Source organism: Aegilops tauschii, chromosome 1, assembly GCF_002575655.3.
Source record: "Aegilops tauschii subsp. strangulata cultivar AL8/78 chromosome 1, Aet v6.0, whole genome shotgun sequence".
Classification (NCBI taxonomy): Eukaryota; Viridiplantae; Streptophyta; class Magnoliopsida; order Poales; family Poaceae; genus Aegilops; species Aegilops tauschii.
Window position 1 is genome coordinate 476,045,494 of NC_053035.3, and position 12,516 is coordinate 476,058,009.

Consider the following 12,516-nt stretch of genomic DNA (forward strand, 5'->3'; position numbering starts at 1 on the left):
ATAAACATTTATCATGAAATAAGGAAATAAATAATAACTTTATTATTGCCTCTAGGGCATATTTCCTTCAAAATGAACCCTTAAAATGCATTTCTTTTCGACCCGTATCCCAGTTTTGCAGTTTGCGATTTTAATGGGTCTGCTAGAGATGCGCTAAAGACTGTAAAGAGAGAGGCGAAAGACAATCTGGTTGCTCGAGAAGGTGAAGCGGAATGCCTATATTGTGCCCTCCTTCATGCGTAATGCACACAAGACTCTAGGCCAACCCCTTGTGAGGGCTGCCCGTCCATCCTTCACTGTCTTCATTACGACTTCACTACAAGAAATATGTCAACTAGTGACCTTCTCGCAGTGACCCTGGAAGAATTGGTCATAGATCTATGACCATTTGAGACCAATTGGTCAAAAGCTGTTCGGGGGGCTCCAAACGCTAAACTATATCGACCATTTTGGTTAGAAAGGTCGTAATTTCCTTACACGAAATGGTCAGAAAGCAGACAACACTGATCCGCTGCCTTATTTCTAGCTGGTCATGACCAATATAGATGGTCATAATCTTGTAAGTTGTGGTGGATTTCTATGACTAGGCGCCACCTCATCAGTTTGCCTATGTGTCATGTCCATGTGTCAATTTTTGCCCTAGGTTGTGAAGCAACCTATATTTCTATCATTTCCAAAATTCCCAAAAAAATTGGGCAATCTTTACTATCCAAATCATTGCCTCATGACAATATTCAACTCCATTTGCCTGGTAAATCTACCTCGGCAAATTTCCAAAGTTTTTGTTCAACTCGAACTGTTGTGAAGGAAGTACTAGCTAGGCATATCGTAATGAGCTGAATTTTTGCCACATCTTCTATATTCCCAAATCATTGCTCTCCACAAAATTTGAGCCCCATCTAACAATACATGTGAGTGTGGCTTCAACATTCATATTTCTGTCCAGTGTGGTACGTTGCAAAGCAAGTGACACCTAGGCTCCTCCATTTGAGCTACAAATTTTCCAAGATAGTGTCCTTAGTAGATGATCATCCTCAGCCTAAACTCAGGCCTATTGGCCATGTGCATTTCCCGCACCACTAATCAAACACTTGGGTGCTAATTCATGTTTGAGCATTGTTCGGTCTCCTCGTGAGATTCTTCTGTTGTTATTTTCTTCCAAGCATGTACCTGGGGAGTGTCAAACCTACTAGACATGCCTAGGCTTCCCAGAACGCATGGCAACGCCACGGTCACGCGGTGACCATGCGGCGGGCATGCGAGGCTACGCGCTTTGAAGTTGGGGCCCTGGGCCACCGTCCAAACCTCAACGTATCACCATCAAACCATGTATTTATGCTTAAATAGATAATTATGTACCTAGAAATGATTTTTGGAAAAAAATAAAGAGCAAACTATAAGGCAGCTGCAGTTCAAATTTGACCCGCTTCCTACTGAATCGGCGGAAATTTGTCTTTTTCACCAGAGATGGATCAAAGATTTTAACACCCAACCATTTTGTCAATTGTGCATTAAATATGGCCTATAATTTTATAAAATTGATTTGGTCCAATTTTGCAACAAATATATGGTAGGTCCTTCACAAAAAAAACTCATTTCGAGCACTCGGAAAATGGAAAAATGAATTTTCCGTGCAAAGAAAATGAAAACTCCCTTAGGCAACATTGTTTGCAATTCCAAGATGCACCCTTGTGCATAATATGAGATCATTTGAACAAACTATGCCATGAATGTGGCCATAAGATTGATCATTTGGCTTGAAAGCCATGAATCTTCACGCATGATAGCTCGTTTCTGAGAACACTTTTTAAAAATAATTGCCGTATTACAAGTTTATTATTTTTCCTGGAAACTTGGTCACATGTAATGACACAATGCGAAGGTTTTCCAATTTTTTGATTTTTTTGAATTTTTTATGCCCGTTTCAAAATGCGGTCAAAACGGCGGGCTTGACCGTTCCTAGCTAGTGGTTGAATCTTAGAAATTTTTTGATGTTTCTCTGATTAAATAGATACTTATGTACCTAGAAATGATTTTTGGAAAAAATAAATAGCAAACTATGAGGCAGCTACAGTTCAAATTTGACCCGCTTCCTACTGAATCGGCGGAAATTTGTCTTTTTCACCAGAGGTGGATCAAGGCTTTTGACACCCAACCATTGTGTCAATTGTGCATTAAACATGGCATAGTATTTTATAAAACTGATTTGGTCCATTTTTGCAACAATTATTTGGTAGTTCCTTCACAAAAAAACCTTATTTCGGGCACTCGAAAAATGGAAAATGAATTTTCTGTGCAAAGAAAATGAAAACTCCCTTAGGCAACATTGTTTGGAATTCCAAGATGTACCCTTGTGCACATTATGAGATCATTTGAACAAACTATGCCATGAATGTGACCATAAGATTGATCATTTGGCTTGAAAGCCATGAATGTTCACGCATGATAGCTCGTTTCTAAGAACATTTTTTTAAAATAATTGCCGTATTACAAGTTTATTATTTTCCTGGAAACTTGGTCACATATGATGACACAACGCGAAGGTTTTCCAATTTTTTGATTTTTTTGAATTTTTTATACCCGTTTCAAAATGCGGTCAAAACGACGGGCTTGACCGTTCCTAGCTAGTTGTTGAATCATGGAAACCTTTTGATGTTTCTCTGATTAAATAGATAGTTATGTACCTAGAAATGATTTCTGGAAAAAATAAAGAGCAAACTACGAGGCAGCTATAGTTCAAATTTGACCCGCTTCCTACTGAATCGGCGGAAATTTGTCTTTTTCACCAGAGGTGGATCAAGGCTTTTGACACCCAACCATTGTGTCAATTATACATTAAACATGGCCTAGTATTTTATAAAAATGATTTGGTCCATTTTTACAACATTTATTTGGTAGTTACTTCACAAAAAACCTCATTTCGGGCACTCGAAAAATGGAAAATGAATTTTCCGTGAAAATAAAATGAAAACTCCCTTAGGCAACATTGTTTGTCATCCCAAGATGCACCCTTGTGCACAATATGAGATTATTTGAAAAAACTATGCCATGAATGTGGCCATAAGATTGATCATTTGGCTTGAAAGCCATTGATCTCCACACATGATAGCTCGTTTCTGAGAACACTTTTTAAAAATAATTATCGTATTACAAGTTTATTATTTTCCTGGTAACATCGTCACATATAATGACACAATGGGAAGGTTTTCCTAATTTTTTGATTTTTTTTGTATTTTTCATGCCCGTTTCAAAATGCGGTCAAAACGGCGGGCAAGACCGTTCCTAGCTAGTGGTTGAATCTTGGAAAACTTTTTCTGTTTCTCTAATTAAATAGATACTTATGTATCTAGAAATGATTTTTGGAAAAAATAAAGAGCAAACTATAAGGCAGTTGTAGTTGAAATTTGATCCGCTTGCACCTGGATCAACGGAAATTTGTCTTTTTTACCAGAGTTGGATAAAATCTTTTGACACCAAACTATTTGGGCATTTGTGCATTAAATATGGCCTAATAGTTTATAATATTGATTTCATCCAATTTTGCAATAAATATATTGTAGGTCCTTCACAAAAAAAACTCATTTTGGGCACTCGAAAAAGGGAAAATGTTTTTTTTTTTGCAAAAAAACTCATTTCCGACGACACCTTTTTAAAGATATTTATCTTATTCCATGTTGTTATTTTTTCTGAAAACTTGTTCACATTTTGCTGACACAATGAGAAGGTTTTCTATTTTTTTTAGAATTTCTCAGATCATAAAGTAGCTTAAATGATTTTAACACATTATTTTAAGTCAACCATGACCAATTTAGATGGTCATAACATCGTACTCCATTCTGATTGGTCCGTGGACATATCACGCGGATCGTGCATCCAACACCGTTGGATGCTCGGGGATCCAACGGTTGTCCTAGACTCATCCACACCAACCCCGAAACCCTAGCTATGTCCTCCGGGTCAATTTCCATCCACCCCCCGCCTCCTTTCTTCCCCTCGCTCCCTGATCCCCTCCCTTCCTCACCCGCGCAAACCCTAGCTCCTCTCGATCCCGTCCCCTTCCTCCCTGCCAGCTCCACCGATCCTCCCTCGCCCCGGCTCCCTGCTCTGCCTCGACCGGCCAGTGCGCCGCCATGACCAGCCAGCCCAAGCTCGCGTCGCCCGCTCCGTCCACGCCTGCGATGACCGCCTCGATGCCCTGCTCGTCTGCGGGCCGAGGTCCTTGCTGGCGGCCTCCGTCTCGTGCTCGAGCCGCCCTCCGCGCGCCCCCTTCCCCTCGGCTAGATCCGACCACCTGCCGTTTATGACCTTGCGGTCTCTCGTTGATCTGCTGCACGAACACGGTGGCATGCTCTTCCAAGACGGTTCATCTCCCTCCATCTCTCTCTCTTCCCTACTCTCTCTTTGTCATGATTTCTTTATCTAAATCTCTCTCTCTGCAGGCACCCATGAAGGCGAAGATGGATCCTCACCGGAGATGAGGACTACTCGGGTGGTAGCCGTCAAGGCCAAGGCCAGGGAGTACAGCGATTTCGCCGCCCACGCCACCCAGCTCTTCCGCCCGAGGGATGTCCGCCGTGCCGATCTGACCGCCCCGTCCCCTCCGTCGCGGGTGCCTCCCATCTCGTGCACCCCCGCCGCTCCTCCCCACCACACGCGAGGAGGGCGGCGCCGCTGCCCCTGCCTCGCCGGTTGTACCCCCATCCTCTCTGTGCGGATCTGCCTCCGAGGTAGCCCTTCTCTTGGATTATCTCCCCTGGAAAAAATTACATCAGTTCGAGAGGCAATTAACGATGGATACGATCCAGCATTTAACCCTGTTTTCTTCAGATCTCTACCAAAGGACTGGGCTTTTGCTTGTAGTGTGTACGATGATGAGCACCTGGTGGAAGTTAGAACCTTACATTTTGTAGTATATTTCAGATGCATAGATAGATTCTTCGATGCTTCCTAGGCCTATACTGTTATGTTTGGCTTGAATATCTCTAGTTTGTATTTTTGCTGCTGGGTGCTAATTTTAGCTCCTGAACCATTGGCAGTGGTCTGTGGTGGTCTGCATGTGCTAGTGATACTAAGCATCCTATCTAAATTTAACCTTAGGTTGTACATTTGTTAATTTTTGAGTTTGGCTTCGTATTTTTCTATATGCATTTAGCCTCCACTGAATCTTTGAGTTCCAGTTTCATTGTGTCAATGCAACCTTATTCCAAATACCATCGTTCCCAGAGAATCCAAATTTCAGTTAGTTCATGTCAACGTGGCCTTATCAGCATGATTCGACCATGAATCCATGATATTATCTAGTGCAGCCAATGGGTTACTCGCGGTACCGATTGCTCTTATGAAATGGACAGTGCCACATGCAAATGAACTGAAACATTTTATTTTATTTTATTTTATTTTATTTTGCGGGTACTTTGAGTCTTGACCATCCCAGGTCTGAACCCTACAACACAGCACAACACTGGTATAGTGCATGCATCCTGTTAATGTTGCATCCTGTTAATGCGGAAGGTTTCATATATAGATTGATAATCCACGTGACTTTGACTGAATTGTTAAGTTAGTATATACTTGACCGTCTCCGTCTGGCGCCCACACTCCCTCACACTACGCGTCTTCATCCACTGGGATGGACACGCGCTAGGCATTTTACGTAGTATACATCTATGGTGAGCCAGTCAGTAATCGTGGCCGAGTCATTGATACTCACCTAGCAGCCACTTGTTGGCCACTTGATTTAGAGTTTCAAACCATATAACCCCAAGTCTACTTTCATCATAGAAATGAAAGATAAACGGATGAGGTCGATGGAGTGAGCAAGTAACCATGTGGTATCTCTTCTGTTCTGTTTTGTTTCTTCTTGCTTAAGACATGCTTCCTCTTGCTTAAGACATGTTGGATCTTCGCTTATACTTCAAAAAATTGAACGAATCATGCATGCATGTAAACAGAAATCATGATGTAAATTTTCTAATCTGAATTCTGAATTTGAATCAGAGTTGATTGTTAACTCTGAATCTTTCAGACCTCATGGGTTACTCCCAAGTAAGTGTGAAGCCACAGTACGTGTTTAAAAATCTTACAGGTGCCAAGTTAACTTGAATCAGAGCAGAAAGCTAACAACAACCTTACAACAAAGTTTTTTAAATGATACTGCCGATCTGTTGTCTTTCTACTGGTACTGGACTACTGGTAGAGAAAAATGTGCATAAAGGCCCTGTTCATGTGATTGACCAAATTTCCCACAAGTTTTAATGCTCACAGATTTTAGTTGGCTCTGTCCATTCTTTTCAAAATGTGCATACATGCCCTGCTCACATGTCCTTTTCCCTGCTGCCTCGATTAGGTTGATTACCTTAGTTTTTTTAATGCTATTTTATATAGCATCAGAACAACCTAATATTCTAAGGATGCCTCACTTTGAAAGGTATTCCATCATCCGGAGGACTCTGCATCATATATGATATTGTTTAGTTAGATGGACTCTGCATCATCCTAGAACACCACGGTCTCTGTTCGTGGTATGCGTGCATTAGAAACACAATATGTCTGTATGTAATCTAACTTGCAGTGTGTGTGTGGCATGCAGGGAGGTGGTGATCAGGTGAACAACATATGCCTGGAAGACCTCTGGCACAATGGCGGTGTGCATGCAACGTCCTGTTGCATTCTACGTTGCATTCTACTGGTACTGTCTGTCGTCTCGTGTCAGCGTCTCATTATCGTGTACAATCTAAATGAGTAATTCGGAGTCGCTTGTGTTTGATTTCAGTTCATAATTTTGTGATATGCTCTTGATCTTGTTCTGTTCCATACTAGGGAGCTTCTTCTCCTCTCATGTTGTTGCTGTCGATTTGGTACTAGCTAGAATGATTCCTTGAGCTTGATGATGACAGATTGTACACTGTCTTGCTCCAGTGTTGCATAATTGTTATCACAGTACACACATACCTTGTTGTTGTCCATGGATCTTGTTCTCTGCTGCCAGCAATGACTGGTTGTAGTTGTTTCGGCAGATCACATCACTTTCACATGGGCGCATGTGTAGCACTGACTGGTTGTACACACATAATGTTGGCTGGTTGTCCACACATAATGTTGACTGGCTATAGTAGTTGTTGACTGGTTGTACACACATAATGTTGGCTGTTATGTATTGATTTTAGTATCGAAAATGGCTCAAACCTGAAGTACTTAAAATAGATTGTCGTTCCTTTCTTGTTTGTTTTGATACCCATATACCCATAAATCAGGGGGAAATTATTGCCTGGATAGGTGTTTTCTTTTGTGAAGTTAGTGGATGTTGATCAAGTCCCCCTTTCCGCTGTATGAAACGTTTCTCCTGTTGTACTTAAAAAGCTTTCCGCTGATGGCAGGAAGAAGAAGGCTGTTCACAAGAAGATGGCAGGAAGAAGCATGCTGATTCAATTCGATCCTCAAGGTAGCCCTTCCCTTCCCCTTCTCTCTTCGATTCGATCCGATCTATGCACAAAGTTCACTAGTTTGGATGCATCATAGAACTTGTGGTGATGTTGACTAGATTGCAGCAAGCAAAAATACTAGTGTTGAGGTTGTTAAGTGTTTTGTTACGGTGAAATCTGAACCATTTATTGAATAGTAGGATGGCTGACTTACTATGATTATCTCTTGTTGCTATGTTTGTCTTTATGAATTGGTGTGCTTGAAAACAAAGGAATGCTTCTATTCCTTGTCGGTGTTCTTTTTTTATTCTGGTATAAGATGAACCAGCTCGTTATTTGTTTGGTGGTTGGTTTGCATAGATGTTATTTTTCTACAAAAATATGTTGTGGTTCCTTGCAGAGTAAATATGCTGTTAGATTTACTTTTATTTTGTTCCTAATAATTTTGTTCTATAACGTGCATATGCTGGCCTTTCATGTTTCTTCACGAGCATCAGGACAAGGAAGTTGGAAGAAGCATAGTTCTAGCTCATTGGAGCTAGTTCTGGGAGCAACGAAACCCTTTAGGCTGATCCTATTTGTATGTGTGTTATATGATGTAGCAGAACTTGTAGGGCTCGTGTGATAGACTCGTGTGGTAGACTGTACACTTGTAGAGCTGTTATCTAATTGTAAACTTGATGCTGATCACATTTGTATGTATGTTATATGATGTAGCAGATTGCTTCTTGCTGTTATTTGAAGTATTGCGTCGGTTTTCTGTATTGGTATATTGAAATCTGAAGAACATGACCTTGACAAAACAAAGAAAAACAAAGGCTACAACCCCAAAACAAAGGTGCATAAAAAAGAAAAACAAAGGCTACAGCCCAAAAATAAAAAGGCTATAATGTTGGGCCTGGCCCATGTAGCTGATCAAAATTAATAGGGAAAAATATATAAAAGGTTGAATTGTTGGGCTCGGCCCATGTAAAACACCGAATTGGACCGGGCTGAATCTTATCAACGACCTTTTCAATTGGTTGCAATTTTGCCACATCAGATTGCCACGTCGGATCCGACGTGGCCTGGGCAGAGAGCTGGCGACCAAAACAGAAGGTCATGGAATCAACGACCTTTTGTTTTGGACGTGGAATTCCACGACCTTCTCACAGAGAAGGTCGTTAATTTCAGTTTACGACCGCCAGCTTTTGACCATCTGTTTTTGGTCAAAAAAAGGTCGCAAATGAAAATCAATGACCTTTCAGTGACCAATAGTGAGGGTCGCAAGTTGACATATTTCTTGTAGTGCTTATCGATGCTCATTGTAGTCTGAATGAAATATTTTAACCTTCATCGCGTGTCCACCAATCATGTATTTTGCGAGGTAATCTTGAGAGAACTGCTTCAGGAACCACTGCGAACGAAAAAGATTCAGACATTGTTGTCTAATAACTCATTATGGGCAGTAAAAAGAGAAGGCTGCAGAGTTTGTAGTTACCATCCTACAGCTCACTGTTGTGTTGGATAGAGCATAAACAAATAATTTATTTGCCACCATTCGTATCTTTTTGCTAATAATCCTTACCAGTTTCCTCACTTGATGCTTGTTCATGAATATTTCATTGCCCCATACGCAAAAAGGATCGATGCGTGGATCCTTGCCAAGGGCATATGTACCTACAAGCAACAAGTCAATATTAGAAGCTAACAAGTGTCCAGGCCTGGATCTATATGCACTACATTATGGAACGACGGGGGGAGTACACGCCAAGGGATGAAGCTAACCTCGGCGGAAAATGGCGGCCACTCCCGTTGTTGTCCTGCATAAGTAGTGGAAAGGCATGATAAGTACAACAACCTTAACATCAAACAAATATAGCTAAGGTAAACAACATCATCTCCAAATGATAGCTTGAATGTGTTGGTTTCAGCATGCTGTTAAAGCAAATATAAAATGGAAGACAATATTACCGACAGCAGGCTTAACGGCCATCAAATATTGCAATTCAAACTGGTATTGTTGAAAATGAATAGAACGTAGGTAATGCTTAAATATCACACTGGATAAATGTGTAAAACTGAAATAAAGGGCATGTGCTAACTACACCAGGAATAACTGGAACCAAATATAGCCGTTCAAACTGGTATTGATGTAGTCGAGCGGCACACTTCCGACTTGCACATAATGAACAACACATTGTGAATGACTAAAGTAAACAAGGCATAAATGACCAGTATAACAACCAATATAGCCATTGAAAACTGGATAGAGTCTCACTGCAACCAACCTAATTAACAAGCAAATACAGATAAATAGGGCATATGCTTGAAAACTGGACAAATGCTCACTGCAACCAACCTAACAAGCAGATACATAAAAACAAGGCATCTGCTTGATAACTGGACAAATGCTAAAAAAAGGTAACCTAACAACCAAATACAGATAAACAAGGCATCTGCTTGATAACTGGACAAATGCTCACTGCAACCAAACTAAGAACCAAATACATATAAACAAGTCATCTACTCGATAACTGAAAAAAATGCTCACTCCAACCAACTTAACAACCAAATACAGATAAACAAGGCATCTACTCACTATAAACAACCAAATATAGCCATTCGTGAAACTGAAGTGGACAATTCATACTTAAAAATCACATAGCCCTATTGAACAATACATTTTTGCATAACTGAACTAATTAAACACGGCACAGTTAAAGCACCGCACGACAAATGCTACTACAACAAAGGGTACGGGTTGGCAAGCTAGAAAAGGTAAGATTTGCTGATAGAATGTTACCTCACATTTCATGGACGAGATCCTTCTAGTTGGAAGAGCACAAACCCATGGTGCGCTCTCTGATGTCACAGATGGGCTGTTTCACCTTGGAAGGACCTTCATAAGTGCCCTCCTTGTGGTCGTGGTCATGGTCGATGCGATCTGACTTGGCAATTGAGGATCCCAAGCCGCCGCCGTAGAACGTGTCCTTCAGAAATGACAAAATGGGCTCGATGGCGTATAAAGATCGCAAATCCTTGACCGCTTGGCGGAGGAGATCAGCGGCAGGGCCGTCGAAGAGGTCGACGGTGGTTGAACCAGAGGGGTTGGGGATGGACCACTTAACCTCATGGCCTGCGTGAAGCCGTTGCTGTGGACGAGCTTGATGTCGTAGCCAGCTTTCCCAAGATACAGTAATACGCTAGCCCACTGACATGAAGCCTTCGGCATGGCAACGTAGTCAACGTCTTTGCCGGCTTCCGCGGTGATGTGTTACTCCAGGATCGACAGGTCAGGGCGAACGGCAGCCACCTCGCCAACGTCTGCCGGAGAGGCCATGATAAACCTCTTCTTGGCCAAACGCTCGTCGGGCTCCCTGGCATACATGGTCGAGTTTAGGCTGCGACATTCTGGAGCAGGGGATGTGGATCTGGCGGGAAGGGACACCGCAGGCCTCATCTAAAAACTCAGGGGAGTGGGGCGACGGTATGGGAATCGCTGGGTAACCTGAACTTTATTATCTAAGCTAGGAGAAACAGGCAGACCGGCAGGGGTTGGCGGCGGCGCCGGCGGTGGCCGTGAGCTAGGGTTCGAGGGGGGAGGGGGCCGGGTGGGGGATTGTGGAGGGGGGTGTTTGAGGATACGCTGCGACTACTGAAATTTTTAGTATTGGTGGGTGGAGATGGTGGTGGACGAGGGAGGGCGACGGTTCAAATGCCTCGGTTACTGCAATTTTACTATAAGGTCGGTGCTAGAGGAGTGTGTGGGCGACGGTTGAAGTACGGCGGCTACTAAAATTTGGGTAAAGGAATTGATGCGGAGTGGGAGTGCCCAAGATCGTGCACAGTCCAATAACAATATGCGTGTATGATAATAAGGAAAAGTGGCGGAACCGCCGATTTTTGCAACGCTCAAGGCGGGTAGTTTGTTTTTATATTTCTAGCTAGCTGGTCTATCGCACATGGTTCGTACTAATTTCAAAATAAACTTACCCGCCTTTAGCTTGCACAGGTGGTGATTTTACAGCGCACTTGCATCGCAGACGGTTAAGCCAATACCTCCACCCTTTGCTCGCGCTTGCGCGGTCGTGGTGATTTTATAGCGCACTTGCATCGCACACGGTTGAGCTAGTACCTTCACCTTTGCTCGCGCTTGCGCAGGCGTGGTGATTCACAACGCACTTGTATCGCACACGGTTAAGATATTATACCCGTGTCCGCTGAGCGTCATCAGAGTCTTTGCAGCAAAAAAATCGTTAGAGAGGGTCAGAAGACACCCACACTAGCATGTAGCCCAAATATATATGAGTGAAAAGGATGGTCTGTGATGTTCAAAATTCCAATGCATAAATTTGACCGTGCGGGCCCATGGGTGGGCGCGTCGTCGAAGATCGATGAGAGGGGCTAGAAGTCAAGAACCACCTGGAAGTGGCCAAATATATGTAAGAATATTGGGGATGTTTAAAACTTTAAATACACAATGCATAACTTTGGTGGCACCTGCCTCGTAAACCCAAAAGCACCATTGGATATATATATATATATATATATATATATATATATATATATATATATATATATATATAATGACATAATGTCGTACCTAGTTAGGATGCTTGGTCCACCACCTCCCACTTCGTGTCAGCGGGGCGAATGGAGATAATGATCGATACTTTGGTCATACATGCATGTCGCCATGACCTATCATAAGCCGGACCAATTAATCTATCGTTTGGTCAAACGACAGCTGTTGTTGTCGATAAACCGCTTGGGCCAATAGATTGAACCATCATAAAAATCCCACGAGAGGGACCACAAAACCAGCACCTCTTGCATGCGGCCCAAAATGATGTACGTTGGGAAGGGGTGATGTGTGTTTTCAATATAGAATAATGTACAATTTACATGTGGTGCCTACCCCTCGATACAGACAACAACCATGAAGGCAAGGTAGTTAAGGACGAGATACACAGGGTATGATGTAGGTCGAACCCAGCAATCCGAGCATGTGGGAGGGAATCCTGACAACGCATGAGCTTGAGCTTTGGTTGAGCGACATGTGACCGGCCCTAACACGAACTAGGAGAAATCCATTCATGGCCAACACATACCT